The following is a 7500-nucleotide window of genomic DNA, read 5'->3' as shown; positions in this document are numbered from 1 at the left end:
CATAGTGCGGCAGATACATTAAATCATCACCGTTATCGTGAAATCACGTTTTCAAACCCTCAGTAACCTCCACGAAAAATGTTAAAAGAAGCAGTAGATCGTAGCATTAAGACGGAAAAATATTTAAGAATATATTACCCAAGATACAAAGCCAATATAGGGTTTCCCAATTCCACGAGGCAAAGACTAAACATGTAAGTAATCTTGTAGCTTAATGGCAGTCCACGGGAGAGTGAATGGAGGGCATTAGTGTTAACTGGTGCACGTCACTGCCATTCATCACCCGAGTCTCTGTAATGCTTCCCGTAGCTTCCCTCTCTTCCCACGCCTCTCATCACCACCGCTCATCGTGTTCAGGTCCTCCTCGCCCCCCAAGCTGGGCACACAAACAGAGTATTAGGTGTTATTGCAGTACGTCGGGTGGTGAACAAAAGAGCAGCGCAGATGGAGATAAATATGATCATAAACTTTGTAAATAAATGAACCACTGGCCTACTTGCTTCTGTTACAGGGGCAGTAGAAAGTCAAGGAAAATAAGGGCGATAATAATAATAATACAGCTGCTACTGCTGTTGCTGGTGGTGGTGGGGGTGGTGGGGGTGATGCGACTACTACTACTACTACTACTACTACTACTACTACGACTACTACGACCACTACCACCACCAAACTCTTATTATTACTACTCACAACAACAACAACAACAACAACAACAACAACAACAACAGTAACAACAAGATCAGCAACAACAACAACAGCAACAACACTCAACTCACAAAAGAAAACTAACAAACTAAAAAAACAAGAGCAAAAAGCAGAAAAAAAAATACATGCATCCATCGTGACTCATTCCCAGTGGTGGTATTGTCTGAAGGCGAAAGGAGCGTTGCATCATGTTTTCGTTTTCCCGGACACGGCCCAAGCCTTCCTAAAAGTTCTGATAATAATACCAACGTTGAATCACCTGGCAGTGTGAGGGCCTGGCTCTTCTTTCTTTCTCTCTCTCTCTCTCTCTCTCTCTCTCTCTCTCTCTCTCTCTCTCTCTCTCTCTCTCTCTCTCTCTCTCTCTCTCTCTCTCTCTCTCTCTCTCTCTCTCTGTGTGTGTGTGTGTGTGTGTGTGTGTGTCCATGGCTCATCTTCAAATGCGTGTGGGTAAAGAGAGAAAGAGAGAGAGAGAGAGAGAGAGAGAGAGAGAGAGAGAGAGAGAGAGAGAGAGAGAGAGAGAGAGAGAGAGAGAGAGAGAGAGAGTAAATAAGCAAAAAGACAAACGGAAAACACCGACCACCAAGAAACAAACAAAAGACAAATAAAGATAAAAAAAAAAACAAGGAAAGAAACGAGTAAAGAGATACGAAGGCAGCTTAATAAATAGGCGAATAAATAAAAAGAGAAAAAAAACAATCTTTCCAATTCGAGTGTGATGAAAGGACAAAACGAACACTGAAAAACAGGTTAGGAAAAAAAAGTTAAAATTCACATATAGCCATTTCGTTGGAGAAGGGACGAAAGGAAACTGCTGTGGAGAATAACAAAGAAGGAAAAGAAATACATACACAGTTTCGTCACTCAAGGCGCCTAGTATTTAGAAACTCCTTAAGCTTTCGTCATACGTATTTCGAAAGGACATAAACATAAATTAGGTTATCATGGGCATTTTTTTCCTAGTCAGTATAAAATCTTGTTAAACTCACTAGGATCAAGAAACCACCATTAAAAAACTGCATTAGAACCTGATATGTATAAAGATGGTTTGCGGAAATGCTTAGAATACAATCATAAGAGCGCAAGAAAATAAGGGAAGCTGCAAGAAGCCATCAGACCTTTAAGTGACAGTCCTTGTATGAACCTAGTTTGGATTAGCGGAAAGAGATGCGGAGAGAGAGATAGAGATAGAGAGAGAGAGAGAGAGAGAGAGAGAGAGAGAGAGAGAGAGAGAGAGAGAGAGAGAGAGATTACAGCAGCATCGGGGAATAGAAGGGAGAGGAAAATGAGAAATATTTGGGAATCGTAAATTTTCCTCCAAGCACGGCGAGAGAGAGAGAAATTAGGACAGTGGACAATGAGAGATAAAAAAAAAGAAACGAAGATACGGAAAGAAAATAAGGCTACACTGAAATTAATAGACAAAGATAGAGAGAGGAATTAGGACAGCCACAGTAAGACAAAACGAGAGAAACGAAGACACGGAAAGAGAATAAGGATAGACGCAAATGAATAGACAAGACTTCGATCCGCTACACACACACACACAAACACACACACTGGGTTTTGTATTGATTAACACACTGGTATGCTAGGAACCCGCTTCTCTTCTGGTCCTGACGGCGGCGGTGAGGGTGGTGGTAATAGTAGTAACAGTAGTAGCAGTAGTAGTAGTGGTGGTAGTGGTGGTGGTGGTGGTGGTGGTGGTGGTGGTGGTAGTGTCTCAAGAATGCAGAGTACTTTCGTCTACTCATGAATGGACAGCGGACGAACTCTTTTTTAGTAACGTTACTTCAGGTTATGAATTTTTCTCCCAAGTGTCACGTGTCTCCATTGACCACCACCTGTCCGCCGCCCCCACCCTGACCTTCACCTCGCCCCGCTCCTCGCCTCGCCGGGACACAGCAGCAGTGGTGGTGGCGGTGGTGGTGGTGGTGGTGGTGGTAGTAGGAGTCAGTGCCAAGGATATGACACGATTAATGGTACAAAGAGTGTCTGCCGCTCCCTCAGGACCCCACGTGTGTGTAAGAGATAGAGAGAGAGAGAGAGAGAGAGAGAGAGAGAGAGAGAGAGAGAGAGAGAGAGAGAGAGAGAGAGAGAGAGAGAGAGAGAGAGAGAGAGAGATCACTATGTTTTCCTAAGTTAAGACAACGAAGCGTGCAAAATGTTAACCTAATTGAATTTACTTAAGAGTTTAATGAATGAATTTTTTTTTATTCTCTCTCTCTCTCTCTCTCTCTCTCTCTCTCTCTCTCTCTCTCTCTCTCTCTCTCTCTCTCTCTCTCTCTCTCCGCAGATTTGTTATCAGTTCTCCCTTCTAATGTCGTGTCATTCCCACTTGTCCGTGTGTCTGCCCCATCACGCCGCCTACCCGCCTCGCCCCGCCCCCTCCGCCTGCCACTCCCTCAGAATGTATCACCTCACGCCGGCCTGTCACCTATATTTGTTTGTCTCCACGCCTGCCACCATTTCCTCTCTTTAAAGATGTAGACGCAAGTTCCCTCCACGTGTCCCAGTAACACACACACACGTCACTGACCCTCCACTCTTCTCAAGATGACTCCCCCTATCTCTTCCTTCCACCCTTCAGTCCCTCCCTCTGCTCATTCCCCATTTAACACAAGGGCCCTTCTGTGGTCTTCTACTAATTGGAAGATACGAGTCCTCCTGTGAAAGATTCCACTGACAATCTGTATCACGTTTCCTTTTCCTGCGTATGTGTGTGTGGGGGGCCGGATGCAGTTGTGCCATACACTCTGGGCACTGATAAACACCGCGAGGAAACAAACAAACACACTAAGGACGGTGGGTGTGTCAGGCCACGTAGCAAAGCCTTCTCATTTGGCACTCACCGGGAGGCTGTGTCGCGCGGGACATTAAAAACGCACATTTTGGTAGTGTTCACTCACCGCTACTCGCAACCTTGCTTCCTCACTGGTGCCGAGTCCCCTCCCGCTACTTTTAGACGCCACGGGATAAACTTTGCGTGTGAAGTGTAGTTATGCGGGTCTTACCTTTAAGTAGCCAAGGGAGAGGAGGAGGAGGAAGACGGTGGAGAGCGTGAACTTTGAAACAGAGGATAAAGTTACAGCGCGGCAAGTGACGAGTAGCCCACCGCGGCCCGGGACATCACCCGCCCCGCGAAATTGGGAGAAGTATCGTACCGCGCACACACTTCATTAAAACTAATAACACCGACCTCTTTATCCATTCCATCTATCTGTGTGTACTTAAACCAACGTATAATCGACTCCTGTACCGTTTATCTTCCAATTATAATCATGTTCAATGAGAAAGATGAAAGAACAAGCCCTGAATCTTACGTCTGGCAAGTATGCCGTGTTACTTGGCAGCACTATGCTATACATTACGAGTTTGGAAATAAACACAAAGCTTCATTATTACCAACATTCCTCGCTACTTACAGGATCTCAGAGTTGTCTGTGTCATAAAAGGAGCACGTGAAGAAAGGGGTGACACCTGTAAATCGCGCACCTGCTGGAGGAAGAGGAGAAGAAGGGGGATGAGGATGAGGAGGAAGAGGGGGAGGAGGAGGAGGAGGAGGTATGGCAGGGAAACACTTATAGGCCTCTCGTGGACTATTAAAGGAATGTGACAATAACTTCTTTCACGCTACAAGGAGTTACTAGATGAGAGAGAGAGAGAGAGAGAGAGAGAGAGAGAGAGAGAGAGAGAGAGAGAGAGAGAGAGAGAAGAATACCTATGGTAATTAACATGATACATATCAAGTTTTAAAATAGCGATCCGGTTCCAGGTGGTGCACTTTCCAGGTGCTTCCTGAATACCTAATTACATAACAATGAGGGCGGCGTCTTGCTAGGGAGAATCCTGCAAATGTTACGGCCTTGTAATTTATGTTAATTTATCCATTTTATGCTTTTTCTTCTTTATTTATCAGTTTTATTTATTTATTTATTTATTTATTTATTATTCTTTATTTGTTTCCTTTTCTTTCTTTATTTATTTCTTTATTTGTTGATTTATTCATTTATGTATTTATTCTGTAGTAGTTTCTGAGAGTCTGATCGCAAAGACAGAGCACTCACCGTGGTGCATTGCGGTAATGTTAATGTTTTGCTTGACGCCTTTGCCGAACAGTGCAGAGACGAACAGGTCATAATTCCACTTACTTCCTGTAACTCCAATAACAATGATATACTTATGGCCACAAGTCGAGCAGTAACCTGCGACACTCATTCCCAGTGTGTTTTTGCGTTCTGCCCTCAGTCTGAGGTTCGCTTATCTAGTGACAGCCTTACAATATCTGACAGTTCATAGTTTCTTAGATCAGAAGAACTTTGGATCATATTCTGAAACACTCCTGCGCCGCATCCCGACTACGCTCTAAAGGCTCTAGTTGAAGTTGCATGGGTTTTTAATAGTGTTTTCATGGTTCTAGTGATAGATTAACAAAATTTCTACGCTATCAACATGAGAAACACACTTGAAAACCCGGCTAATCATCTTTGTGTCCTTTGAAAGTAGTTTCAGACTACGGGTCTAAGATTGAGGGGGCACTAAACACAGTGGAAGTGAGTGCGCTGTGTTAACTCGCCTGGTGACCATCACTACACCTACATACTTTGACTAACAATGGCATACTTGTTTCACCTCCTCGTGGCAGATACAGCATTGCAAAACGTGATAGACTGTGTTGTATTTCTTCTTCATTTTTTTTTTTAAAGGAAGTAAGATTGTTGTAGAATAGAATATAGAAAAAAAGAAGAGTTAACGTATCTTTTGTGTGTGTGTGTGTGTGTGTGTAAGGGTGTCTCTGGCCAAGGGCAATAAAAATGAAGAAAATATAGGACCGCGGAGGTGCCAATCCCAAAAAAGAAAGAAACAAAAGGCAGGAGAAGCGTCTTGACACTGCTTCTAGTTTTTTTTTTTATATACGAGTATATAACAATTTCATGATTTATTCGTAGTGTTATCTCAAATTACCAGCCATGTCGTGAAGCTCGCTTGACTTTAAATCCTCACTGCAAATCTCAAATCACGAAACGCTATTCTCATCTCGCACCATTCGTTTTATTCTTCCTAGGATCGATTTGGTGGCGCAGCTCGACGTGCCGGAAGGATTTAGGATTTAGCCCCGCATGACACCGCCTTTAGGTATACTGTCCGCTGGCGTTGACCTGCACCTCTTTACTTTGCTTTATAAGATACGTAGGTAGGTAGGTAGATGGGTGGGGTAGATAGATGAGTAAGCAGATAATTAGATAGATAGATAGCTAGCTAGGTAAGTACGTAGGTAAGTAAGTGGAAAGATAAATAGATAAATAGAAAGATAGATAGACCTACCCTTAACTTCAGCATCAAATCCATACACACACACTCATCACCCAATTACAATTCATCATTACAGAGAATTATCCCTCCCCAGCAAAAAGAAGAAAGACACCACACGCCTTCAGGTCCACACAAGGCGGTCTGCATCCCCTTCCTGGACCACACAGACAGAGCTAATATGATAATGACACCCTCTCCTCCCCTCTCCCACTTCTCTCCCCTCCTCTCTTAAGGCTAATTGTCGTTTTGGGTGCCTCCCCTCACCCCTCCTCTCCTGCCGCCGCACCCTGAGGACACAAAGGGTTCCTATACGAGGGGAAGGCAGGCGAGGCAGGCACGGCAGGCTAGGTAGTCGATCCCAGACCATGACCTAGGCTGGGAATTGGAGAGGTTGAGCGGCCAGGTCATGCTTCCTCCTTGGTGTGTTGTAGGTTTGAGTTGATAGTGCGTGTATTAAGAGCTTCGAAACCCGGACATCTTCTTTTTAACTGGAAATCGAACGAAATAAGTTACTTTTAGACAGGTCATGAGACTCGACACAACACGCAGCTCCTTGATTTTTAACAGTGGAACTTAAATTTTCACTTCCTCTAATTTTGACACCGGAAACCTACGTAGGTAACTTTCTTTAATAGGGGTACTTACTTCATTTCCTCTGACTCCCGTTCCTAACTCCAACAGCGTCACCTACATACTTTCACTCCATTGAAACGCAAGAGAAAGCCAAGTAAAATATCACTGCTTATACCGCACACCTTCCAACACCACCAGCATCACTGTGACCTGTACCTGTTAACTGCACTGTCCCCCCGGCACCTGCATGGGCCTGTTACCACTGAGCCCACTGTTGTGCTGCACCTCTATTGCGGTTTACAAGCGTGCAGGGTGAGGGAGCGGGGAGGCCTCGGTTTAAATGGAAAGAAGAGAATGGGAGGGAAGAGAGGAGAATGGGAGATAGTGAATGAACGGGTAGGGAGGCGGAAAAAAAGGGTAAAGGGAGAAGAGTAATAACGCCAGGCAGGGGATCCAAACATTGACACTGCGACCACCTTCAATATTGTCCCTCCCCCCTCCCCCAACCACCTCTCTCTCCCCCTGTTTGTGTGTGTGTGTGTGTGTGTGTGTGTGTGTGTGTGTGTGTCTCAGTGAGTGTGATTTCCCACATCCCTGTCTATTTCTATCTTTCTGTTCCTCTTCGATGTTGTTTTTCTTTTTTTTTTAATCCTTCATGCATATTCTCTTTTTCGGTCTACCTCCCTCTTTCCCTCCCATCCCTGTCTTTCATTTTTACTTTTTTTTCCCTCTCTCTCTTTGTTTAGTAAATTCGTGTTCTCTCCTCTGCTTGTCTGTCTTCATATTCCCCGGGCGGGTAATCAAGTGCTGCTGTCATGTTTGTCCATTAAGTTGACCTCGGTGGGTGCTGTGTTACCCGTGTCCTCCTCGTGGCTAATCCCAGTGCTTTGTTCCGTCAGGTGAATGTGAGTG

The 7500-nt window shown here is 44.5% G+C and overlaps 1 protein-coding gene across 2 annotated transcripts in view; it reads right to left on the bottom strand.

Annotated features, from left to right (window-relative positions):
- The window catches only part of LOC135103074 (hematopoietic prostaglandin D synthase-like), a 79881-nt gene extending 76036 nt beyond the window's left edge, over positions 1–3845 (bottom strand). Inside the window, exon 1 of one of the 2 annotated variants that reach the window (XM_064009035.1) lies at positions 3717–3845. The gene's annotated coding sequence lies outside the window, so the exon portion shown is untranslated. The remainder of the gene's footprint in view (positions 1–3716) is intronic. The other variant, XM_064009036.1, reaches the window with a different exon arrangement.
- Positions 3846–7500: the final 3655 nt, after the last annotated feature.

The sequence above is a fragment of the Scylla paramamosain genome, chromosome 8 (assembly GCF_035594125.1).
Source record: "Scylla paramamosain isolate STU-SP2022 chromosome 8, ASM3559412v1, whole genome shotgun sequence".
In the NCBI taxonomy this organism is placed as follows: domain Eukaryota; kingdom Metazoa; phylum Arthropoda; class Malacostraca; order Decapoda; family Portunidae; genus Scylla; species Scylla paramamosain.
Note: the sequence above shows the minus strand (reverse complement) of the source record. Positions and strands in the feature narration are given on the sequence as shown.